The following is a 27,011-nucleotide window of genomic DNA, read 5'->3' on the forward strand; positions in this document are numbered from 1 at the left end:
ACGGACACATAAACAATAACGCAAAAGTGAATGTCTATTTATCTCCCTCTCGTACCTTACAGATCATTATTGGCTAAGTTGTTTTGTTGTTTTTTTCAATAGAAGGCCTATCTGATAGAGTACTTTGTACAAAAGATCAGAACATCATTAATATAAATAAGATTACTATAAAACTAGACAGACGTTATACCTCTATGTATAGCTTTTGTTCCAAAATAAAAAGGAAGACTTTGTCATGTCTCTTGTACATTTTAAGTGTTTGGTGTTTTTTTTACTAATCATATAATACTGAAAAATCAAAAGTAATCACTTTTAGGGTCTCTTGAGAAATCCTTCTTCATATCTGTCTTCGAAAAAAAAAAAGGTCAGTAGCAGCAAATGTTAGATTCTTTTGTAATTCAAGTACAGCTCCCATTTTTTAAATCACAAAATAGGGTTTAAGTTGACAGGAGTGGGGAGCTTCTCGACAAAGTTGTACCTGGAGAGAACCTTTTCAACAAGGCTTTTTCAAACAGACAGACAATTCTAGTCAAATCCTGGATATATGACAAGATTCCCACAACAAAAGAAGTCTGCTCCACTAAGAGACACTAGATTGAAACATTTCATAGCATTTCATCTATGGCATAACTAGCTCCGGAAAAATACTTGCCTTGTAGCTACCATAACACAGTAGATAGTTAAGAAGAAAATGCTGTGACAGTGTTTTCTTTGGATTCAGCCCAGTAGCTATGGAAACTATCTGTTAAATGCCATTGGTCGTCTTCCCTGCAACCACATAAAATAAAATTATTTCTTTCCCTCATGGATTCCATGCTTGGAAGCTTCATTTTTCAACATGTTCAACTTATCTAAACCCTCTCCAGCTTTTGCTCAGGTATCTGCAAGCGGAAACTTATCATATTTTATTCATACATAGTATGGATTTAAATTAGAAAACACATGAGCACACTTCTAAATAGAGAAGGTCTGCAAGGAGTAATAATGCCCAAACAACAAGTAAATATTTGTTAAACCTGCTTGGTGTGCTCCAAGAAATACAATGTCTGTTTTTTATTGTATTTTATTTTATTTTATTTTATACTTCTCTATTTACTCTCTTGTGAGGCAAACATGCATACAATTCCCGTCACTTGTAGTGTCACTGGCCCGTGTGTTTTTCTTTTCAATGCCTGTACCATAGGCCATGAGCCAGAATTCAGGGTCAAGGGTTTCCTTCTATTTAAGCTTTTTCTTTTGTGGCTCCCTCAGTAGCAAAATGATAGACAAGCTAAAAAGTAAAACAAGATTATGGTCTGACTTTTTTATTCCTGCTTGGATTTTAACCATATTCCATTCAAATGGAATTCTCTCCAGTGATCTATTTCTAGCTTTATTCACTCTTTAATTTTTTGAGAGTTATCATTTTATATGCTTAACTGTACTTAAATTTTTTTTGGTACATGATTTGATAAAGATGGCTATTCTTTGTGTTCATAATTTCCTACTTCAAATATCACTGTAAGTTCATCTTCATTGTCAAGTTCCCTTGGAATATATTTCTCTGTATGATACCTTCTAATCTTGAATCTACAAAATCAAACTATTATCCATCAAACAATTTTTCTGATTGATTTTTTTCAGTGTCACTTTTCCTTTTAACCTCCAGCCTCGTAAAATTTATTGATAGCACACTGTTTATAGAATCCTATTTTATGCACAGGCAGCATGAATCTTAAAAAGTTAAAGGCTATGACACCCAAGAAATTTTCAAGATGGACCACAAAGTCATAGGAATTACACTATACATCAAGAACCAGTACAAAGATAAAGAATTAAGGCACTGTGTTTGAACCAAAAAAATAAGCAAATAGATACTGGAATAAAATGAGAAGCCAGAAACAGGCTCATACATAGGCAGTCACTTGAGATAGAACAGGGGTGGAGGGGAAGTATATAGGCAGGAAAGGACTTTGCTCTGCCTGATCCTGGGTCAGCCGGATATCCATAGGACAAGAAATGACAACTGGTCCTTAACTCATACCACAAACCACAATCAATTCCTGAGGGACCGCACATACACAGATAAAAGAGAAAACAACAGGACTTCTATAAAAGATAAAACAAGAACATAAGTAAATGTATCTTGTTGAGCTGGGATTAGGCAAAGGTTTCTTAAAGATGGCACAGCCACTACCACACATAATGATAGGAAACTGATAGATTGGCTTTATTAGGATCAAGAACTTCTCTTTCTCAAAACACACATTTGAGAAAATTAAGAGACAAGCTACAGAGAAAATATATTTGTGATTCCTATTCACAATTGTGAATAGGACTTTTAAGGACTTAAAAATACCAAGTGTCTGTGAGCAAAGACATGGAGAATGCAAAGCTCCCTCACACTGCTAGTGGGAGTGCTAATTAGTACCAACAAGCTGGTAAAATGTTTGAAAGTACCTACTACAGCTGAACATATGTACATAAGAGACAATAAAATGCTTACCGTAAATACTCACGACACAGTTCATACAACACACTAAACAACAGCCCCAAACCAGAAAACACTCAATTGCTCATCAACAGTTGACTACATTAAAACTGATAAATTCAGGTACTGCAGAGTAATTGAACTGTTTACAATCACAATGCTAACCACAAATACCACAAATATAACATTCAATGAAAAAAGAAAGAAAAACCTAAAAATAGGTATTCAATGATCCATTCATCCAAAGCTCAAATGTGGGAGAAAACAATTTATGGTAACAGAAATCTGAATGGTATTTAAGCACAACTAAAATAGGGCATGGGGTGGATTTGTTTTTTAAATTTTTTTTTTTTTTTTACTTTTTTTAAATTGAGACAAAGTCTCATTTTGTCACCCTCTATAGAGTGCTATAGCATCATAGCTCACAGCAACCTCAAACTCTTGGGCTCAAGCAATTCTCTTGCCTCAGCCTCCCTAGTAGCTGGGACCACAGGTGCCCGCCACAACACCCAGGTATGTTGGTATTGTTGTTGTTTAGCAGCCCCAGGCTGGGTTCGAACACACCAGCCCTGGTGCATGTGGCCAGTGCCCTAACCACTGAGTTATGAGCATCCCTGGGTTTTTTTTTTTTTTTCTTAACCTGTGTATTAAGTACATGAGTATTGATACTTCGTGAAAAATCAATGTGCTAACACTTTTGATTTGTGTGCTCTTCTGTATGTATCTTACTCTTCAATAAATCTTTTTTAAAAATGAAAGGTGTCATCCCTATTTTCAATGAGTATACAATACAATTTGAAATTCAGAGAACACTGAGGAAAAACATGACAATATTAACAAGCAACACATTGCAATTGGTTTCAATGAGCACAGACTCAGCGAGTTCCTACACTTGGGGCCAGTATTTTAGGAGTGATGGAAACATTTATAAACATAGAAAAAACTTCTGCTATCCGTAAGTTCACAACTCAAATGGGGGGAAAAAAAGATTTTATCAAAAAAGGGGGTTGGGGGTGGGAGAGGATGACAACTGATGGTAAGTGATTACAATGCTGTGGCAGTCGACTAGTATACACTTCAGCAGCTGAGCTGCAGAAACCGAGAAAGAATGACGTCTGAGATCTGAAGCTAAGGAGCAAGGCCTCGTGGAAGGGGTGGCAGTGAACATGAGTGGAAGCAAGCGCAGCATCTGAATTCACAGTGTGGGAGAGCTGCGGGGAGCGACTCCAGGGAGTGAGGCTGCTGGGAGAACTGAACATCAACCCTGAACAGAGGGAACGTTCCTGGTAAGGAAAGCAAATAAGAGCCATTGGGGAAGAAAACAAGCTATGTTTTCACGGGGGGAAAAGAAACAAAAAAGAAAAAAAAAAGATTGTTAAAAAAAGATTTATTTTTTGGTTGGGCGTGGTGGAGCTCACACTTGTAATCCTAGCAGCTGGGGAGACCGAGGCAGGTGGATCACCTGAGCTCAGGAGTTAGAGACCTACCTGAGCAAGAGTGAAACCTCTTCTCTACTAAAAATAGAAAAAGTGGCACGGTGGCTCCTGTGACTCAAGGAGCAGGGTACCAGCCCCATATACTGGAGGTGGTGGGCTCAAGCCCAGCCCTGGCCAAAACCGCAAAAAAAAAAACTAGCTAGGCCTTGTGGCAGGCACCTATAGTGCCAGTTACTTGGGAGGCTGAGGCAAGAGGATCACTTGAGCCCAGGAGTTTAAGGTTGCTGTGAGATAAGACACCACAGCACTCTACCCAGGGTGATAGAGTGAGACTCTGTCTATAAAAAAAGGATTTTTTTTTAATATTTATTATGTTTTTCTGGACATTTTTCATCTGTAGATCACACATAGTACATAAGAGAGGTGTAAATGATTATAGTGTGAGGCTGCAACCAACATTCCTTAAGAATGAAATAGAATCAACTAGAAAACACAGTGAACTACCCAGATCCTCAGCAAGAATGTACATACTGCAAAGGATTCTGCAGCCACTTCCTGGGATAAGAGGGGGAGACACGCCGAAGGCACGTGAGGAACATATTCAGTAGCTGATGCCACGAGCTTCCCCTTGATTTCATTTTTTGGTATTGCGTTGTTTCAGGAAGCTTTTATTTTTGTGATGTGTGTCTGTGTATGTATTTACACAGATGATGCGTATGTGTGTAAGGGACTGACAGACAAAATTTACTTCTTACTGTGGTCTGCAGTGGAGAAAGTTTGAGAAACATTCCTCTGGCAGTGGAGTTCTGCAGAACTCACCTGAACAAGGAAGCCTGTGCCAAAGAACATTAGTTGAGAAGGAGACGCAGAATAAATCGATGAGCAGCAGGTGGTGGTAAGAGTTTAAATTAAGACCACACTCAGACCCTTCCCAGAAAACCCTCAGGGTTGTTCTCTCCTCCCTGGATGCCCTGTAAGTGCTCTCCAGGGCTTACTCAATTCAGCAACTCTTTCAATAGCATTTGATGAGGCTGGAATTTAACCTTTTTCTAATCCAAGTCCTCCCGCCTATCTTATCAGTCTAGCAAACTATGCACCTTGCTAACAGAACAACTGATGTCACGTGTACTATGTGAAGTGATATCAGCCTGTACTACATACTTTTTAAACTTTTTTCCAATAACTGGAAATTTGGGGCAAGATCATGAGATGTCTTTTTCTGAAATTATCCTGATAGTTGTCATGTTTCTTCACCATTTTCACTATCCAAATCCTAGCTTCAGTGTGGCCAATGGCTTGTTTTACGACAGTCTCAATGATGTTGACATAAAAACAGAGAATTGTTAAAAATAATTTTTTACATAGAGATTGCATTCTACGTTAATTTCCTACCCCCTTAAAATTTTGCAGCCTTCAATTAAAATCACATAAACATTTTCCGACTGTTTCAAATTTTACAGCATTAAATTAAAATCCCATAAGCAGCCTCTGCCCATGGAGCCACTGTCATCACCTTAAAAGGAAAACTCACTAGGAACCCAAGGCCCTATGTGCTTAAAAGCATTCCAATCAGCTATACAACACACTTACTGTGAGATAACATCCATGAATAGTTAAAGACTCACTTAAGTATATGACTATGTTTTCTTTTTAGAAGCATATCCTAGGAGTGGAGAAGGCCTTCATTCATGCTGAAACCTGGGGACCTGGAAGTAGCAGGCTCAGAATACCTCAGGCATACATGCACTTCCCGTCCTAACAGGTCTGCCTTTCTCCATGTTCCACGGTTTTGCAATTCCCCGCCCCTACCTCCACCACCCACATCCTATTTTCTGTGGTGGCTACTTCAAGTCATGTTTGTCTCATATTACTTGCCCCAGAATGAGTCTAAAGTACTTTCAAATGATGCTATACCAGGAAAACGGAACTGGAGATTTTAAAGTTCTGTCCAGGTATCCGTGGTCTCGCTGCTTACTAACTGACAGGCACATGACTGATGGGTTTGAAAGCAGGAGAGGAAGTCATCCCCCAAAGCTACATTACTATTCTGCAGAAACTATTCTCTTTCTGCCCTGGGCTGAAAGGGAAGACTAATAAACTAATAAACTTGCCAGAGTACAGGAGCTTTCCTATCATCCAGTCACAGGATCTCTCTTGATTTCTTTACAGCCACTGTGAGAAGGCAGATGCCGCCCTGACTGAGTGTGGCGAGGGGCCTGCACGGCCTCTGTTTGGGACCATCCATGATTCTACACCCAACACCCCCTGGGCCAGCACGTTCCAATTCCTGCCATAAGCTATTTAGAAAGGGTTTCTTTTTGTCCATCTTATACTCAAGCAAAACCACCCAGGGCACCATCAAAAGGCAACCTGCTGTTTTTAGATAGATTGTGGGTGCGTGCGCCCTGGCCCCACTCTCTTCTCCTATCCCCTTCCTCCAAAGTGTGCAGCGAACACAATAGGGAACAGAATGTGTGAGATAATTTCAGAGGAGAAACTCTAGTCCACTGGGGAAAAGGCAGGACTGGGGTGAGGGGCACAGGTTTCTAATCCAAATTCTGAGGATTAGAATTCTCAGGCCGAGAATTCTAAATTCTAAGGCCGAGCCTAGACAATGCTGAGCCACTCTGTGGCTTCACAGCTCTCTTGTGCATGCAATTGGCTAATTTGGGGTTTACAGTGGACTCATCCAGCCCAGGGTACGTGCCTAAGCCTCCTGTGCTCCAGTTTATTCCTCCGCCAGGTCAACAGACCCAACCTGGTCCTCAGGAAGGTCTGTTTCTTCCTAAGTTCCAGTGTATAACTTTTCTGTCCTGAGAGAAATAATCTTCTCTTTACTCAGTTTAAAACAGTTTTAAACTGGCAGAATCCCTGGCTGTTTCTCAGAATCGTGGTTTCTCATTTTTTTCTCTTCCTCCATGTCTGCCAAGGAAGATATCTCTAAATCCATTTGTCCTGGACTATGGCTGTGCCTTTGGTCATTCCCCTCCCCAGCCCACAATCTGAGTCACACTCCCCAGCACCTTCAAATACCCATTTAGCTCCATGCCCTACACCCAATATGCCTGCATCCGGAGCCTCAGAGCCTTACATGGCAAAAGGGACTTCACAAGCATGATTAAGCTAAGGATCTTGAGATGAGGGTTTTATCCTGGATGATCTGGGTGAACTCAATGTAATTAATTAGAGTTTTTATAAAAGGGACAAGGAAAGAGATGTGACCATGGAAACAGCAGCCGTCAGAGTAATACTGGTATCTGCTAGAAGCAATGGGAGCAGAAGAAGGTAGGGAAGCCTAAATTCTGCCCTGAGAGCCTCCGGAAGCAGGCCTGCCAATAACTTGATTTTAGAACTTCTGACTTAAAGAACAGTGAGATAATACATTTGTGTTTTTCCAAGCTAGTGGCAAATTGTCACAGCAGTAACAGGAAATAAATACACTCTCTGGCAGACTGCTCTGGGTGCCACCGTCACTGGGCTGACTGGACTCTAGACACCCTTGTTCCTTTCCTCCCTTGCTCCTCCATGGTAGATGTTTCTCAAGGACCTCCTGCGTATCAGCTCCATGACATAACTGAACAGTGAACTTGAGTACAGTCTCTACATTTCTGAAGCTGACAATCTGAGAAGAAATTCTGACTTGGAACCAATAACTACAATCTGATGAGATCTGCAGAGAAAGCACATAATACCCCAGAGAATGTATTCCCGGGGGCAGTGGGAGAAGGGCCCTGGTCTAGCTGTTGAAGGAAGGAAGGTTAAGCTAAGACCTCAAAGATATGAAGGCAACAGCCTGGAGAAAGGTGACGGGCCACCAGTAAATGCTCTTTCAACCGACGTAAAGAGGGTGGATGAAGAAAGCAGCCAGTGGAGAAGGCAGGGCTCAGTCAGGCAGAACTTGCAGGTCAGTACAGTTTATGGGGATGGACTTCCGAACACAAGGGAAAAACACTGACTGTGAGCCTCTGAGGTTTTCTTTCCTTTCTCTTACACAAAGTTTAGTTTTAGCTTGATATAGAGTATATTGCATTTATATTGTTTTGGGTATTATAAATAACCTAGAGGTGATTTAAAATATTTGGGAAGATAAGAGTAGGTTATATGCAAATATTGCAGCATTTTATTATAAGCGACTCAAGCATCTGTGGATCTTGGTATCTGCAGGAGATCACTGAACTGATCCCCAAAGGATACTGAGGGATGCCTGCATCTGTTCTTTTAGTCACAGAACAGTGGAACGGAAAACAAACATGTTTTTTGACCCAGACCCTAAAACAGCAGTGAACTGAGCTCTCCAAGGAATAGGGCCAGGGCTTGCATGAATTTGCTGATCCTTGTTGGGTGACATGGCTCTGAACTCATCAGGACAGGGGTTTTAAGAGTCATGACAACACTGAAACAGGGCATCCAGCATGCAGCGGATGTCCAAAAAAGCATATAAAATTATTATTGATTCTTCAAGGCACTTATATCAAACTTTAATCTAAAGCAGAAGTATGCTACACTATAAGTCATTATTTGAATGTGAAGTTTAGAAAATGCAAATGAAATCATTGTGCAGACTATAAAGAAATATGAACTCTTAACATTTATTTTTAAAAGCTTATTCCTTTTAATAGCAATGAAGACCAGACATTATACAAATGCACACTTCCACCCCAGGAGTAATCAACAGCATTTTGTTGAAATTAAGGTCTTAGGCTCTGAAATTATGAGAAAGTCTCCTCATGTTTGGCTACAGCAGTAACCCTCTAAAATACTATTTAAACTTCTTTAGAAAAAAAATTATTTTAAGAATTGGAATGACATACTGTAGGAGAAGGGTAGTTGCAGCAAGTTCAAAATGTCCTTCCAATAACAGAAGCATCACTCTTCAGATGGTATTTCAATCCCCACATCTCCCGATTAAACAAGAGAACAGAAGCTTGGTTTTCAGATGGGAGAGATGTTTATTAGCAAAGAGAAGAGAGTGCCTGGCAGTAAAGGTTACTTAGAAAAGCTGTAAAATCACTTTGCCCAGAGGTCTTTAAAAAAGAAACAAATGCATCTGTTCTGACTGTCAGTTTTGATGTAACCATGCCCAGAAGCAGTTGCAGAAAAGGAAGATGCCTGGAGCTTCCATTTCCACCATAGGGCTTTCTTTCTAGTCACAGCCAAGCAAACAACACAAAAGCGCAGCCTCCCACCAACATCACAACGCACAACTGTACCACCACTGCCTGAAGCTTGGCCCCCTCGCACCACAGAACTGTCAAATCAGCCCACAAGGGAAGACTCCACATGGAGCCTCCCTGCTGACTGTAACAACTTTTAAATTCCAACCACACATTTCTTCTACCCTGTCATTGATTCAGCCAAAAGAAGGTACACTAAGATTGTGTTACATCCCTAGGGGAATGAGCTTAGCCACCCCTTTTCAGACCAGAGGTTTCTGAGGGCAGAGTCAGGCTGCCCACCACGTATAAATAGAGAAAGCTGCTCTTCAATGCCAGCCAAAACTAAGGTCCACAAGCTTCTAAAATCTTGGTGCATGATGCCTATAAATTTAAATTTGTGACCTACTTGCTGCTGGTGGAATTCATTCAGACATCCAGGACAATCTACTGAAACAGTAGTTTACCAAAGCAAGCCATAGCCCTTCATCATCCTTCAGCAGGTAGCAGGCCTGGGTGGGTCTGCCGACAGGGACTTATAACATGGGGTGTCAGGTGGGGAGATAAGGACTGCTGGCTGCAGGCATACATGTCACCGGCCCTCTATCGAATAACAAGCCCTGTGTTTCAGGGCAAAGATGCCAACTTTGCCCAGGTTGGCTTTCTCTGAAGTGAAGAACCATAACAGAGTTCCTGTTAGGCAACCAAGAAAACAATCCCCAACTTTTCCACTCCTTGGTAATGACGCGAAGTGCACCAAGAATGTGCAATGTGTTTCAAAACATAATCCAGGTTCAGCTCTGGGCCTGAGAAAGCAGATTTCTTCAGAATTATAGGGAGAGAGGAAAAGAGAATTAACATGTCTCCAACACCCAGTGTATGTCTTGCACTCTGCTGAACTGCCTACATAATTTTTACTTCATTTATCACTGATAAGCCTATGAAGAGCTTAAGGCAAGTATCATTCTGCCCTATTCCATGAAAGAAAACAGTATACCCACAAATACAACAAATGAAGGATATAAAGAGAGAAGTTAAACAGCAGACTTCACACAAAGGTAGAGAGTGGCAGAATTAGGAAATATACCCCATGCTTCCTTTCAATATCCTCCATTCATTAGGCCCCTTCATCCCCATTTCATTGTATTTATGCCTAGAATGGAACCAAGATGAGGAGGTAAGTTCCCAGCTGCAGCAGCTCTGAGGTTGAACTCTAGTTCTGCTTTTTTCAAGCTATGTGTCATTAGAAAAGTCATTTAAACTCCTAGCGCCAGTTTCTTTATGTATAAAATGAGGATCTAGGCCAAACATTCCCCTACAATGAGGGGAAAATATATTTCAATGTGCTTTATAAGTTTAAATTCAAATATGAGGAAGTATTATCATAAAACCATTGAGGGACCCAAGCCAGACATGTTCCACCAGAAACTCCATCATGCGGTCCTCAGAGTAAGAGAAAGCTGGACTCTAGCATATTCTTAAGAAGAGTTATCCAGGATATCTGCCTTCCATCAACTTTAGGAGTAACGAAAAGAAGCAGAAATCCTCCTTTCATATTAGTATGGTCTCATTCATTGCTCCACTAAAAAGCCTGGGAGATGTTCCCTAAGAACTTTTAGATGATGATGACTACAGCAGTTGATCTCCAAAGATGGCCCCAGTGACCATGGGACCTTACCTCCCGTGCCCTGGTGTCGTCTCCACCCACAAGGGAAACAGGCTGGTCCTGGGGCTCGCTGTAGCCTGTAGCACATGGGAGAGGTGACATACTGCCAGTTCCAGGACTAAGCCCAAAGCTTTCACTTTTCCCCTGAGCCACTATGGAAGAACTCCTGGCAGAGAGATCATGTGCAAAGATGATACGGAAAGAGACAGAGACCCAACCACTTCCAGTCTTCAATGAAGCACCAGACATGTGGGCGATCCAACTGAGCGCTCAGAAGACTACAGTCCCAGCCACCATCACGAGGAGCAGAAGAACCCCAAATGAGTGCAGTCAACTAACAGAATTGTGAGAGACAGTACAAATGGTAGCTGCCTTAGCCCCTAAGTCTGGGGATTATTTGTCATACAGGAATAAATGACAGTAACAAGAACGATGAGGGAAAAGGAGAGGATAGCTATCATCATCTGACTCTGCTATATAGTTCACCTTTCGTGCACACCATCTAATTTAATCTTCCCTGTAACAGGTTGAGATGGGCATTAGGACACCAATTTAAAGGAGGCTGTTAAGTTAGGGGAAGTTAGGTTACCCAAGGTGAGATTTGAAGCCCAGATTTTGTGGTCCTTTGTGACTACAAAAACCCATTTTCTCAACATCTTTGCCATAATTACTGTTCTCTCATAAAGTGCCAAAGAACTGAGCTGAACAACAAAACGTTTCTGTTAAATAATTAAACATTTGTTTCAAATGATACAAATGAAAGCAATGCACCATGGTGAAAATAGCTTTCAACTAGTAGTCTAGAACTTGAATTTGACTTCTGACCTAATTATCAGCGGTGTGAAATTGAACAATTTGTCTATGAAAAAAGTTCCCTTTTATAGAAAATAAATATCATAGATTTTTGTAGTTGTTGTGGGATCAAACTAAAATATTTGATTAAAGGACTTTTGCAAACCAAAAGAAAAAATAAAGAAAGAAAATAGTCCTATAGAAATGTGCTATGAGGAATTCTACTTTTAGTATAGCCATTGTTCCTTCCACGAGCTTTAACTTTACTACAGAAGTTTTCAGTTTGAAACTATTTGCATTTTTGTGCCTCCTTCCAGGATAAATGTTCATATGAATACTGTTGTTTGTTTTTTTCCAGAGCTTTGGGACATACCATTTTTTAATACAAAATGAACTCAAAGACAACTAATTAATACATCACTTCTTTATTGATATTTGTGGAGGCAACACCATGATAAGCAGAAACCCTTTGGTTTCTAGCGAATAGCTACATTTCCCCATCCTGCTGAGTCACTAATTGATGTTAGTTTCCTTGGGGTGAAAGGAAGGGAGGTGTTAGTGATTGTTTCAGGAAATGTGTATACAAATACAGTTCTGACCTGCACAGAGGGGTCCCAGTGAGACTGGACACAATGAAGTACAAAATGGATAATCGCACCTCAGTTAAATGAAATAAATCATAAGATGTCTCATAAAGAGAAACTCTACCCCTTGGATGGGTAGTGCCAGCTAAGAGCATTAAAATAGTCCTCGGAAGCCACTCCTTAGAATCCTCATACCAGCTTTTATTCTGTTTTGGAAACCAAATGGTGTCACTGGTCGTCTCACCAATTTATATAACATTCTGTCACTGAAAGTAAAATACTCATATAGAATTCGAATAAGATGGTAAGTGTACAAAGCTTAAATTATAGAATTAAAAATAAGGAGCTTTTTTAGCTTAATATGACTTTTTAATCAGTAAATGTCTTAAGAAACTTTTATAATGACAACATTTTTTTTTTGTTCAGGCATTTGTCAATATACTCTTTATAAATTTCAGAACATTATTTGTTTACATAGTTTCTTTTGTACATTTCATGCCAAAGTTATAAGTATGCACACATTCTGCGTGAAGACTTTTATTAACGAACAAATTATGTGCTAACTAATGAGTACGAACCTACAGGTAAGTCAGTAAGGAATATTTAAAGATTTAAAATGATATTCTTCCAAAGGCCCCAAGGCATTATGTATCTAGTATATGAATGAAATAAATATTGAGGTTCCTATTTCAAAGCGGAAGGAACAATGGCTATACTAAAAGTAAATAAAGCAATCTGGCTTAATATAGGAGGTAAAATTTTTAAATAAACCAAGAATAAAGTTGGATATTTGATCAAATCTATTTAATTCTGGAAGTGTGACCTATTTGGGGGTTAAAGATACGAATCTTATGTGAATATAATATGTAAAATACATGCTTAGGCTTTTATTTATGTGACACTTCTCGTATGTTCAATGAACAAATGGGAACCTTACCCACTTTTCTGAATCTAATTATAAAAAACAGAAACTGTGAGTAGGCAGCAAGATAAATTATTTTCTGAAGTAACAACCCCATTAGGAAAACTTATGACCCCAAAATAACAACCACTGGAGTGATTATGGTTGATTTGGTATGTCTTTGTTCCAATGTTACTAAAATGCTATTATGATTGTTTTATGTATTATAAACATTAATAGCATATTATTCATGTTTATATTTTTAATCAAATGACATTTATGAAACTCTGAAAAATCCTTTTAAATCCACATGTAAAAAGGCAGGGTCAATATTCTTACAAGTGTATTCAATTTGTGGTTAAAAAAAGACAAACATAAAACAGATTGAGTGTCCTGTAACTATCTAATTAGAAAATGAATATGGCCTCGTGAACTAGTAGAGACATATCATTATCTCACATTCATAGGTTATCACTCTACAATTAAAGGAAGAAAAACATACTCTACAGTTTAAAACAAACCCAAACGTCCTGTCTCAATCTGGTGCACGACAGGCCATTTATTAACATAAAAGTACTCAGGAAAGTGTCTCCTCCCTAAACTGTGCCTTCTCTCTCAGGCTCACATAAAATAACAAAAGACCATTTATTTAATCCTGGCCAACCAATCAGTAACAATATCTACACTAGCGGGTGGGGCACCTTCGGTTTTAAAGCCACATGTGGCCCTCACATACACATGTACTTTACATACTATATTCACAAAAGATTCCTATCTTTAACCCCAAACAGGTCACATTTCCAGAATTAAATAGATTCGCTTAAATATCCAACTTTATTCTTGGTTTATTTAAAATTTTTACCTCCTGTATTAAGCCAGATTGCTTTATTTACTTTTAGTATAGCCATTGTTCCTTCCACTTTGAAATAGGAACCCCAATATTCATTTCATTCATATACTAGATACATACTGCCTTGGGGCCTTTGGAAGAATATCATTTTAAATCTTTAAATATTCCTTACTGACTTACTTGTAGGTTCGTACTCATAAGTTGCACATAATTTGTTCATTAATAAAAGTCTTCATGCAGAATATATGCATATGTTTAACTGAATCAAACCCTCTTATATTTATTAATGTGCTTTGTTCATCTTGTGTATTTTTATAAATTTTTTAAAATGAATGTATTTAAAATACCAAAAACTAAAATAAGTTTCCATGAAATAATCCAGATTGACCAGCACAATTACAACACCAGTAAGGCCTAAGGGCTAAATTGACCGCTGCTAGGCTTAGGGGGCTCATGATTCAGTTTTAACTTGCCCCTCCTAACTGGCACCACTACCCCAGAAGGCTGGCTGGCGAGAGTTTATGGGGTCAAACATACCAGGCTGTTATCAGTGTTTGACACTGGTGCACTGTGTTTTTGTATGAAATGGAATTTGTGAATAGTTGTACCACTCAACAAACTGTTCAACCTGTTATGTCAAAGAAGACTAAGAGAACACAGAAGGAAGAAAACAGATTTTTCTAATGCGGTTTGGGAATTGTAATATTATATTGTTACTGCTAAAGATAAGATGATATGCCCAGTTTGTGGTGCTGAAATATCAACAATACAGAAATTCAACGCTCATGAGCATATAACGCTCATAAGGATCACAAATATTTTAAATTAGAGGGACAAGTGCAACAGGTTATACTGCACAAATTAAAAAGATGAAAAGCAAAAGCAAAAACAATTCTTTCAAGTAGTAATAAGACATGGAAATAATGTTGACTACAGCAACTTATAAAGTAGCCTGTATACTTGGGGGGGAAAAGTAAAGCCATTCAGTAATGCAGAAATTGTGAAAGAATGCACTGTCCAAGTCGTAGAATACTTAGACTCTAATAATGTTTCAAAGTACAAACAACAGCCTCTTTCAAAGGGAACCATAACTGATTAGCGGAATGAATTAGCCTTCAACTTAACACCTTCATGCCATACTTCAAAAAGAAAATATATATTACCCAATTGCTTTGGATGAATCAACTGATACTACTGACTGAGCACATGTTTTATACGTCACTGGGGTAACAACGAAGGGTTACTGGCTTTGGGCACTCTGCAAACAGAACAGGGATTTGAATAGTTATCTTCAACAACTTTCAAGATAAATACAACATTGGACTGAATCTGGTAAATCTAGTGAGTATATGTACAGTGTACCTTCCATGATAAGAAAACTTGAAGGATTTATTGCACGGATTTTTTTTAAAAAGCATTACCAAATCTAGATGGTCTCATTTCTTTTTATTGTAAGTTGCATCAGCAAAATCTCTGTGCTAAAGCTGCTATTTTAAGTGACGCTTTGCAACAAGTATTGTTAACTACATACCTACAAATGCAACCCAGCACTGTCATTTTCACATAACGTGCTAACGTTGAACTATAAGATATTCAGTATGGATTTACCATATCATTCTAAAGTGCATTGGTTATCGCAAGGACAGGCATTAGTCAAAATTTTCTCTCTGTGAAAATAGATTATTAAATTTTATGAAGAATAGAACCAACAATGTGCATTATTGAAAGATTTCTATAGGAATGTAGCATTTCTGTGAGATACGTCAAATCCAAACAACTTGAATCTTTCTTTCCAAGGTAAAATTAAGTCTACATATGAAAATGGGGCCGAAAACCCAAGCATTTTGAAAAAAGCTATCTTTTTTCAAAACACTACTTCTTCAAAAGGAAATTTCAGATGAACATTTTCCCCAGTATGCAAAGGTCACTGATGAACAGGATGATATATGCAAATCACTTAAAGAATACACAGCTGTTATAAACCTATTAATCGTAGAATAAAATGAAAGGTTCGCCGACTTTGAGAATCACGACATCACTCAAACTTGCATTTCATCTGCACCTAGTTGGTTATCACTAAAGCGCTTAAAGAACTACGGAACTGATGGAGGTCTCAGTAGATGACATTTAAAAGTCATTCTTTAATGCTAAGGCAGATCCAATTCAAATATGGAAAAATGCAAAATACCCATGCTTTTGGCAACACACCTGAAAAAATGCTTTCTTGCTTTTCAACCACTTATTGCTGTAAATATACATTCTCCTACCTAAGCCAAATCAAGACACCCTCAAAGTCACAAATGACTGACACCCATCTAGAGGATCAACTGCAACTCTGATGTCCATGCGCCAACCAATATTCAAATGCTTTCTAGCAAAAAGCAGATAGAACAAGGTTAGTTAACCCTAAAATTAACAAATAGTTTTCTTTTTTTGAAAGCATTAAGTACATATTGGATATTTACAAAATAATGCACATTTTTAAGAACACCTAATTGAAGTGTCTTAATGTGGCCTTACTTGATTACGGCTAAATTAATGCAGACTTCCAAGATGAAAAGTTTCCCGACCTCTGATCTAGACAGATAGGTTGGGCACATGGTAATGTTAATGTTCCCTCTAATCATTCACAGACATTAGTCCATAAGCTCTATAGAGCACACAACATCACTGCTCACAAAAAGGAAAGGACAGATCTTGCAATTACACACTAAACTTACACAATGTAGACAATCAAATAATTAATTCAAGCTTCAACATGAACTTTTTCAGCCTGAGGCACTCAACATACTCAAGGACAGTGGTATGTTTATGTAGCACAATTTAGTAATAAGACACCAGTGGGCAGAAATCGGTCAAAAGTACAGGGAAACACAACTCAGGGTTCTGAAGGCCATATGAAGTGCAAATAAGAAATATAATCGAGAATAAGTAGAGTGAAAAAAAAGCAAGATTTCAACACATCAGTGAACTGCAAACAACAAAAGAAAAAAGTGTTCAGAAATATTCACAGTAATGACCACAACAATTTTGTATCATTTGCAAGATCCCAAACATGTAAACAGAATTCTAAAAGGTATAGGAATGAAGTAAACAGAGAAAATAAATGAGTTATTAATTAAGCAGCTAAATGCATTTACATTAATAAATACATAAGAAAACTAAGGTTATGATAACTTATAAATAATTATACAGATTTTCACCTTATACTGCTGCTTTATTCCTATGTCTATTTTGTAAAGATTAAGCTCATTTCTCAAAAAGAGAAAATAATCTCAGAAAAAGAAAAAATATTATTCTGTGTAATCATACATGAATGGCTGAAAGGCCAGATGCTTAATTACATGCACATAAAGGTGAATGTGACGATTGTGAACAGTTTCAGGCCAGTCCTTGGAGACTAGAAAAATGATGGGACCCAATACCCTGTGCGGAAATCTTTGCATCTCATGAGTAAACTCGAGAGAGCTGCCAGCTACATCTGTGTGACCCTTATTCTCTGCTACTATCCTTTCTGATAAAGCTACTCATGATGAGGAAAACTGACAAAAGTGTATCTTGTCCCAGACAAAGAGCCAGATTCTCAACAGTCGGGTGCAGATCTCTTTTCTCTCTTGCAGACACTTGCTCAGAGTTCACTGAGCATAAGAGTTCACTTAGCATAAGTTCTCAAACTCATCCTAGGAAGAATGCTACATGCCTCATGGCTCAAAACCTCTCTGGTCAGCTTCGAAGTACTCCCCCCCTTCAGGAAGCTTTGCACCAACACCAGTGTCTAGTCCACCCTTCAAAGCAATGTTGGAACTCTTTCCCTGGAATGGCCAAAGCTGTTGTCATCTTACCCTTGATGTGTCCTACATGTCATCAAAATGTCTTCCTTTCAATATTTCCTTTATCTTCTGGTAAAAAAAAAATACATTTCACTGGGGGCCAGATCAGGTTGGTAGGGAAGGTGTTCCAATATGGTTATTTGTTTACTGGCTAAAACTCCCTCCCAGACAGCACTGTGTGAGCTGGTGCACTGTCGCCATGTAAGAGCCACGAGTTGTTGGCCAATATTTTCAGTTAAGAAATTCTTATTTGTCTATCTATATTTACTCGGTCTGCTTCTCACTGACAATTCTGACACACAATGGAATGCAGTTTTGCAATGTGTTGGTCAGTTCTGCTGGTGACTGACTGCCCTGACCTCTCTTCATCAGGGATGCTTTCTCTCCCCTCAGAAAAACATTTAATCTGTTTGTACACTGCCAGTTTCTTCACGGCATTACCCCCATACACTTGGACTAACATGACCCTGGCTTCACTTTCACTCTTGTCAAGATTAACAAGAAATGTAATGCTTATTCATTGCTCTAACTGAAGCTCCGACATTCTCACGAAGGCGCACAAAAACATACAAGACACTGCCACACATCGACATGAGCACAGCTGTGAGACAGTCATGGACCAAGGTCACGAAACCTTACTGAGCTGTTTGTACAGTGCTGCCAACAGAAGCACACAGCGGCAAGTTCACCAACTTAACTTGTCAGACCTCATAGATAGCCCATGTCCCAGTGCAGGAAGCTCTAAGACCTGCACAGAGCCACTGCGTGGGTATTATCACTAACTCCCAATACATTGCTTAAGACAGCTAGGTTGTGTTTAAAGCACATTTTATTGAGAAAACGTTTGGACTGTAAAGCACCTGCCAAAAAAGGCACATGCCTGCAAAGAGCCCAGTTTTGTTGGGTTTGGAGTACACGTGGAGTACCTGGCTATTCTACCTGCCACGTAGAAGTAGCACAGAAATCTGTCGAGAGTTTGCTACACAGGGCTCCTATTACAAAAGAATCTCAAAAGTCTGAGCCATTCTTGATTCTTCCATGTTGGCAACTCTTTTTCATCTGTTCATTTACAACATAGTGGGAGTTCTATCCTCTAGTGGGCTCCTGGCATCTATTCCTCCTTCTAGTTCTCATGCCCCCACCCCAACCTGCAGGGCCTTCAAGTATGTTTTGCAGGACAGAGGCAGAAGTCACTAAGATGTCCCTGCTCCCTGCTCCCATCCACCCTGTGAGCCATTTTCATACTTATGTTCCTAACATCACCTATCTAACATTACCTCAGACTTCTGATCAAAGGCTTCCAACAACATTTCCCAAAATATGTTCCACAGATAAACACCCTCCCAGGATGCTCCATTAAAAATGGATTCAGCGATCAAAACTATTTTGAGAAACTTTCAGACATTAACAACATAGATTAGCATATTAGAGCCTCTGAGAATACCTATAGAAGAAATTTATTTTAGTTTAATTTAGTTTAGTTTTTCTCAGCTTTTCTCACTTTCTCAACCACGGGGACTTCTTTTGACTAACACACCTACAACACCGAGTACAACCAGAAGATATTTCTTGGGAACTGCTAGCTCAGAGGTTAAAGTCCCAATTCCTTATTGTGCATGTGACCTATATTAACCTGTCCCTGCTACTTCTCCACCTTCAGTCCCCACCCCAACTTCCAGGGTTGCCCTCATGCCTGCCTGAGCTCAAGCTGCTGACCAGATCCTCCCCTCTCCCATGTGTAAGTCCTACTGTGGTCAGCTCATGTTCTCCTTCCCCCACGAGGCCTATCCCAGCCATACTGGCCTCATCCAACACTTCACCTTCCAGCCTCCTGTTCCACTGATTTCTATTTTCTATTTCATCACGGTCTACATTAACTATCTTTTGGTATCATATAAGTTTGTGTCCTCTTTCTCCACGTAAATAATTAGTGTCTTAGGGGCATCTGTATTTTATAATTAAAATTTTATAACTAACATAACTAATTACATTTTATAACTATTATAAATTCATGGAATCTAGGATTAAGATCTTGTACCGTTATGTAAATGGAATCTTTTAATGAAAATAAGGTGTGTTTCTCCAATTATGTCAATGTAGAAAGGGAAGACCATGTCTCAAACCAGATAATTTTGCTAATTCCTAATACAATAAATTTCAAAGCTTCCATCCTTTTCTCCTGCCTTCTAGTCAACAAATATTTATTAAACACTTACTAGGCATGGAGCACTGAGCCCAAAAGACAACTGGAAACGTCTTAGGGAAAACCAGGATAAAAAGTGAGAAACAGAGAAACAAAGATTTCTACCTTCTGAAAATTCTAGTAAAATGAAAGAACTTTTTTTCAGGGTGGTGGTGGGGGCTGTCTATTAGTCTTGTTTCTTTAAAAGAAAGAAACAAGGTTTCACTCTATCACCCAGGCTGGAATGTAGTGGTGTGACCATAGCTCACTGCACCAAAGCTTCAAATTCCTGAGTTTAAGCAATTCTCCACCCACCACTACCAACCTCGGCCTCCCAAATCACTGGAATTACATGTGTGAGCTTCCACAAATTTTTAAAAGTATATTGTGCCTAAAATAAGTCATATCTAAAAGCTATCAAAAGCAGTAAGTGAACGAGTCCTGCAATGTCAAATTTATGTGTTTCTTCTATTTTTTTTAACAAAGACTTGCTGTTGCTAAATGTTTAACATACAAGGGACACTGGTGGTAATCACTCTTCTGTGTCTAACACATTACCTGGCACGTGGCAGGCACATCAGTAAACTAATGAATGAACTAATGAATGAAAATTAGATAGGAAATACGGCCATCTCCTGATGCATAAAAATACTTTCTTTAGGGCGGCGCCTGTGGCTCAAGGAGTAGGGCGCCGGTCCCATATGCCGGAGGTGGCGGGTTCAAACCCAGCCCCGGCCAAAAATAGAAAAAAACACACACACACAAAAAATACTTTCTTTAATTGGTACTGTAATTACTGGAACACAGTGGATGGGCTTTAAAGATCCATCTGTGTCTTCCTGAGTTAATATATGTTCTCCTTTAAAATATTATTGAAGGTTAAAATTTTTATGCAAAACAAATATTTAAATATCCCTATGTGATTCCTCTTTCATGTTATGGTAATTCAAGCCAATTTAAAACTACTACAATAAGTGTACCACTCCAAAATTTTGGGAAGTCCATTTTATACAATCTCAGTAGGAAAAAATGGTAGCAAGAGTGACAGATTGAGTTTGGACACCTGTCACTTGGGAGGAGGTAGGGAGAACTGCACTACAATATTAGAATTTTAACAAGTTTAGGTTAAAAAAAGAAAAAGTAAAAAAAAAAAAAAGAAGTGACAAAGAGGAAGAACAAAAGAGGAACAGCCAGGGAGAAGTGAGGTTGATCCAACTTTGCATCAGGTGAACTGTGTATTGAATATTGAATTTGACTAAAACGCCAGTTGGCTGACGTATTAATAGAACAGTTTCTCTCACTTTACTTAGAAAGCTTCACCATTTGGCGTGTGAACCCATGTATGTGTGTGGAATCTAATATGAATCAAGTTAGAAAAAAATGTTAATGGTTTAAAATCTCATGTAATAGAAAAAAATCAATCAGAAAAATTACTGATGATAATGTGGTCCTTGGACTAACAAAGAGCCTTACAAGGGAGGGGAGTTAGATTGTTTTCCCTGGAGGCATTTGCAATGAAAATGAACAAAGAACTAAGAAAAGGAAAGGGGTACATAAATTCCTTGGTGACTGGTTTAAAAAAGCCCAACTTTCTCTTCCTCTGTCTCATATCTATAATGATGTAAACAGAGTATGGGGGATCAAGAGACTGTTGAACCCAAACACAACCTTGGATACGGTAGTTATTAAAGAAATTCCATTCAAGATTTCCAAACTACTCAAAGGGCCAGCAAGAACACCAGGAGTAGGCTTATCTGGTAAGATAACTCTTTCCTTTGCAACCCACAGTATTTTATTTAATAATGCCAGCATGACAACCAAGCTTACCTTATCCTATCTCTATAATGGAGAAAATATCTATTTCACAAATATCAATGCTGCTGCCTTAAAAAAAAAAAAAAGGACAAAATTATAGCAATTGTCTGACACACAACAGAGCTTTCCAAGTGATAGTGTTATTTATTATGATGACGTTCATTATTAACTTATCATATAAACCCCTCCCCTCTTTCAACTTAAAAACTGAGCAGACAGCACTGTTTTTAATCTTTCCATCCACCCCAGACCAAGCAGTTTCCTTCTCAGGCATTTGATGAATTTCATGTTAACTGGAACTTTCTAGGCTCATCTTATAAGCTAAACCAGTTTATCTCACATTGACCTGTTTGCATTTCAATAAAAGGCCTCATTTTCCACCACATTTGTGGAAGGCACGGGCTCTTTCTGAAAGTAGGTGTAATTGCTATAAACTATAATTTCTCTATTAATGGTTGTTCTGTGGGGTACAGGGAGAAGGTTAATGTGGAAAAGGCTCTCTTATATACAATCCTAAATGATATGCAACTATTAAAATACCATAGCTTCTAACATATGTTGATTTTCTTATGTGTAAGGCGCTGTCCAAAGCCCTTAATGTGTTAGATTTTACCCTTAACATTTTATAAATGCCCATGTTTTTCTATTTCATACGTAAGGAAATAGATCAGAGAGAATAACCTAGCTCCAAATCATATCAACAGCAAATGATGGCATCAGCCTTTGAGCCCAGGTCTACATGACTCCCAAGTTGATTTCAGAACCACCTGCTACATAACATCTGTCTTACCAACAATGAGTTCGCGACACCTCCACCCACGCAGAGGCCTAGAGCTCTAGTTTTAACACTGCTCTACTTTCTAACACACTATAAAATGATTAGCTTCTCTCTCTTCCTTTAAACCAGTGGTTCTCAACCTTCCTAATGTCGCGACCCTTTAATACAGTTCCTGTGGGTTGAGACCCACAGGTTGAGAACTGTTGCTTTAAACCCTCCTTTCCCACCTGCTATAGTATCTGCAAAATGAGGCACCAACATCCTCCTTAAGGAACTTTGTAGGTTATGTTAACGCCAACTAATAAGAAACAGATAAGCTCTCTGAGATAAGTAAAAAATTCCTAGGGACTGTTTACTGGATCTATTGCCACCTACAGTGTGAGCCCAAGGTACACACAGAAATTGAGTTTACTAGGAGAAAGGATGTAAGAACATAATATCTAGGAAATGATCTTGAGGCAGAAGCTGTTACACCCAGCATGCCTCCTTAAAGCACACCTGCAGGTACTCAAAGGGACAAAACTATCAGATATTTAAAAGGAACAAGATTTCAGCCAGAAATGGCAGAGTTCCACATAAAAAGCAAGGAAGCTTGTCCTCTGAAAATGCAAATATTCTCTTAATTAATGAATAAAAATATTAGGGGAAATAGGGAAGGCAGACAACCCTTGGCCACGTGACACTAGCTGTCAGCGCAGTGCTCATCCCCCAGCAAGTCTCTCCTGTGAAATGTAAAATCTGAGGAATAGGCCTAAGCCGCCACCAGCCCCACCTCTTTCAACTTCATTGGAAAACCTGAAGCTGCTGAAAAGTTCCCTGTCAGAAGAGGGCTCACCAGCTCAATTCTGTCCAATCTAATTTCCCAAGTATTGTTTGTATTATGTGCTTTTCACTAACATATAATCACCGTTAAGACATAGGTCAGCTCTAAATTAAAATGTTATATGCCAATACAGAGTAATAAGCTTAAGTAAACAAATTTTAAAAAGCTCTACACATTTAAAAGTTGCCACTAAACCTCATAATATTAAACAACAAAAAAAATCTCCCCTGGGTATCTCCAACCTTCGTCATAACAGACTTTGCCCTGTGATTACCTTCTTGGATTATTACGCATCTTAGTCATACCCTGCCCCCTGCTTTGAATAAAACTTTCAAAGCGATACATAAGATTAAAATATCTGAAATGCCAAAATTTATACCTAACAGCGAGCATTATAAAAATCATTTTTGGAGGGTAGTCATGAATGACATTCACAACTAAGAAGTCAAAGGGGCTGCCCTCCATGTCCAAGGAGCCTCGAAAAGATGCATATCTACATAAAGGCCTTCTGTACATCCTCCCTATAAATTATATAAAACAAAGAGAAATGGCCACTTATCCACATGAGATAGCTTGGTTTTCCAAGTATTATAAAAAATGATCAAAACCTTGTCTTCATTACAGCTCAAACAAGGCCCACAAACTTGTTTTTTAGGCTCTAAGTACAGAAAATTACTTCATTTCTCAAGTAAATATATGCTAGAAACTTGTGGATATCTCAAGAATGCTTTGTAGCTAAAGAAAGTAACATCATTGCCTACTCATTTTGCTTAATTTGCTAGTCTCTCGGCAACTTTGTGCTAACATTTTCATCCCATTTTAGATCCTGGGATTAGGCAATATAGTCCAGAGCACTGGACAGCCTCCACCTCCAATTCACAGAGCCACTGAGGTCACGGGATGGACTTTCTTCCCAGGATGCCTTCCTGGTACATGTTACATGCATTTCAGTTATCTTCTCCAAGTTACATTCCAGTAACTAAGCTTCATAAGCTTCTTATGAATTGTTTATTCTGTGTTTTAAAGCTCCATCAGCTGTTGGGATGATTTGCAAGATTCCTTCTCTTTTTGGTGAAACAGGATTGGTGAGCATTACTGGGTCTTTGGGTGGAATCCTTGCTATTTAAAATTCCTGCTGCTGGGATTAAAGGAGATAATGTCTGTAAAAGCCTTTTGTAAACTGTAAAGTCCCAGTCAAATGTAGTATGCTGTTATAACATTACCCACCATAGCAACAGCCCCAATTCTGCTGTAATGTGGGCCTTAAAACACTGATATCCATTTGGGTCTTGTCTTTTTCTTCCCACTCCAGGGCCTATATCAGTACCCAACATATGGAAGCCCCTCAAGGAAGTTTTGTTTAGAGAAATAAATAAATCATTCAGAAACATCACTTGGTTTTGCAAAGTAATGTCCACAGGCAAAAAGAAGCTAAACGTGTCAATTTAAATAATGAAAATACTCTGTCAAAAATACTGGGGTACTGGGGGAAGAAAGGCTACAAAACAAAAAGTTCTTCTGATTTCTTTGATAATGAAATCTGGTCTTCTGTAGTCAGTATTAAGGGAGAAGAAAGGGTACATACCAGCACTGGAATTTGTATTAGTCCAGAAAATCTGTGCTAATCCAGGATGGCTTAGAGAAGGAGGCTGCCGCCCCAGAAAGGGAAAGGGATGCTGCAGTTTGAGGGGGTTAAAATGAAAAGTATGAAATAGGCAAGTGTCACCCCAGCAAAGAGCTCCTCTAAACAGAGTTTTGATAACTGCACTGTCTGTCTCAGGGTGGAAAGGATCGACTCCATGCCTTAGGAGGGAGAGGCCTGAAGCAGGAAGACAAGTGACTAATGAAGAGGTAACAATATGAAATTATTTCTGGAAAACACTTTTGTGAGCATTTGCAGGAACAGTTAATGGTTACTAGAGAGGTGGTCTGTTTTAGGCACCTATACAAGGGAGGGGGTATACAAAGAGGTGGGGATGAAAATAAAACAGGTGGTGTTAAGGGCTAAGAACAGCAGCCTCACTCATGGGACTCAACAGAAGCCTCAAGGCTGAAAAGAAATTCCGGGGTGGCTGCCTGTTACTCAGCAGGGAACCAAAGACTGGCTTGCTGCCTCTGTACTTAACCTGAGATGAAAAAATCCTGACAGCCCCTTTTCCCAAAGGGGTAGGAGCGGTAGTCTAGAAGAGGGAAGGAGGACAGGCCCGACAGACACCCAGGGAGGTCTAGGACTCAGCAGCAGGGAGGCCCTGCACCAGCGCCCTGTTCAGCTGCAGAAAATATCCTATTTCTGCCGATCAATCAGCACTAAGCCAGTTTGTGGGGCTGAGCTTTAGGCACAGGCAGTTGCCAGTAGCAACAGGGCACACGCTCTTGGTGAGCTGGGCAGGAGGTGGCAGCTAAGGAGGGGCCGCCAGCGTGAAAGGCCCCAGGCTGGGCAACACGTGTTGGGGGGATGAAGCTGGTGGTGCAAGGTGGTTGCAGCGCGCCCTGGGACGGCCAGGCCAGAGTGGCCCACACCACTGACTTTGCAGGGAGAGTGGAAGGGGAGTTCCCAGTGACACAGCAATACCAGGCCACCCTTAGTAGCCTCCTAGCCCCTTTGGAGACGCAGAACTCTACCGGTCCCTAGACACAGGAGTCAGGATCCAAGAACAGGAGAGGTGCTGACCCTGCGCTTGGGTGGCCACGATCTCCAGACGCGCCCGGTCCACTGGAGCGCCTCCACGCCCCCACCCTGTAAGAGTCTCAGGAGGATGCCAACGTGGGAGTCTGTCTGCACGTGTGCGTGTTTTCATTTGCATTTCCAGCACAAAAGCAAGGCCCCACAGGTGGAAAGGAGGGCGCGGGCGCTCATGCTGCGCGTTCGGGCCGGGGCTGCGTACAAGCAACTGGGCGGAGGACGCGCGCACACGGCTCCCAGCCCCATCCCGCCTCAGGTGTCTCGAAGGAGGCTTCCAAGGAAGAGAGAGCCCCTAAGCTCGCGTGACCTCCCCAAACTTCTCCCCCTGCCGCTGAGATCCGGTAAGGGGGAAAGGAAAGCCAACCGCGAGGGAGGGCGGCGACAGGGTACAGAGATGGACTGACGAGACAGAGGAGGGGGGCGCGGAAGCACACAGCCCGCAGGGTCAAGCGACCGCCCAGGGGCAGAAAGGCTGCGGCCCGAGTGGCCGGCGTGGCGGTGCGCCTGGGCGGGGGACGGGCGGCGTCTCCTTACCTGGCCTGCGGTGGAGCATTCTGCTGCGGGCCGGGGCCGGGGTGGGCGCCGCCCCCCAGGGGTAGACCCTGCGGTGCCGTCACTTCGGGGGCAGCCAGAAGCTGGCTGCAGAGCCTGGAGTTGACAAACTTGCCATGTCCAGAGCGCGGAGGTAGCCCGGGCCACGCGCGCCCCACAGCTCGGGCACCTCGCACTCCTCTGCTTTGTTGTGTTCCGCCGCCGGTGCCCCTAGCGCCTGCCTCCAGGTGTCCCAGCGCCCTATCAGCCACGGGACGTTTCACTTGCACTCAGGGAGGCCCCTCGGGTGGGCTGTGCCACTTTCTTCCCGGAGGCGCACGTTGAAGAGCTGCCCCGGAGCGCCCGGCGGGCTGCTCGGCGTGCGCTCCTACGAGGAGGCTCAGGCCCAGAGATTCCCACCCCCCACTTTCTCCTCCTCCCCCTCCTCCCCTCCGCGGGGCCCCCCCATCAGAAGCTGCTTAGGATCCGCGCTGTCAAATCCAGCCCATCTGCTGCA

General features: G+C 40.5%; 1 protein-coding gene across 2 annotated transcripts in view; it reads right to left on the reverse strand.

Moving 5' to 3' along the window:
* Window positions 1–27,011, reverse strand: part of NCKAP5 (NCK associated protein 5) — a 969,262-nt gene that overhangs the window by 622,761 nt on the left and 319,490 nt on the right. Inside the window, exon 1 of one of the 2 annotated variants that reach the window (XM_053597956.1) lies at window positions 26,498–26,877. The exons of the other annotated variant lie outside the window; for it this stretch is intronic. The gene's annotated coding sequence lies outside the window, so the exon portion shown is untranslated. Of the gene's footprint in view, window positions 1–26,497; window positions 26,878–27,011 lie in introns of those variants that run through there. 2 annotated transcript variants of the gene reach the window in all.

The sequence above is a fragment of the Nycticebus coucang genome, chromosome 7 (assembly GCF_027406575.1).
Source record: "Nycticebus coucang isolate mNycCou1 chromosome 7, mNycCou1.pri, whole genome shotgun sequence".
In the NCBI taxonomy this organism is placed as follows: Eukaryota; Metazoa; Chordata; class Mammalia; order Primates; family Lorisidae; genus Nycticebus; species Nycticebus coucang.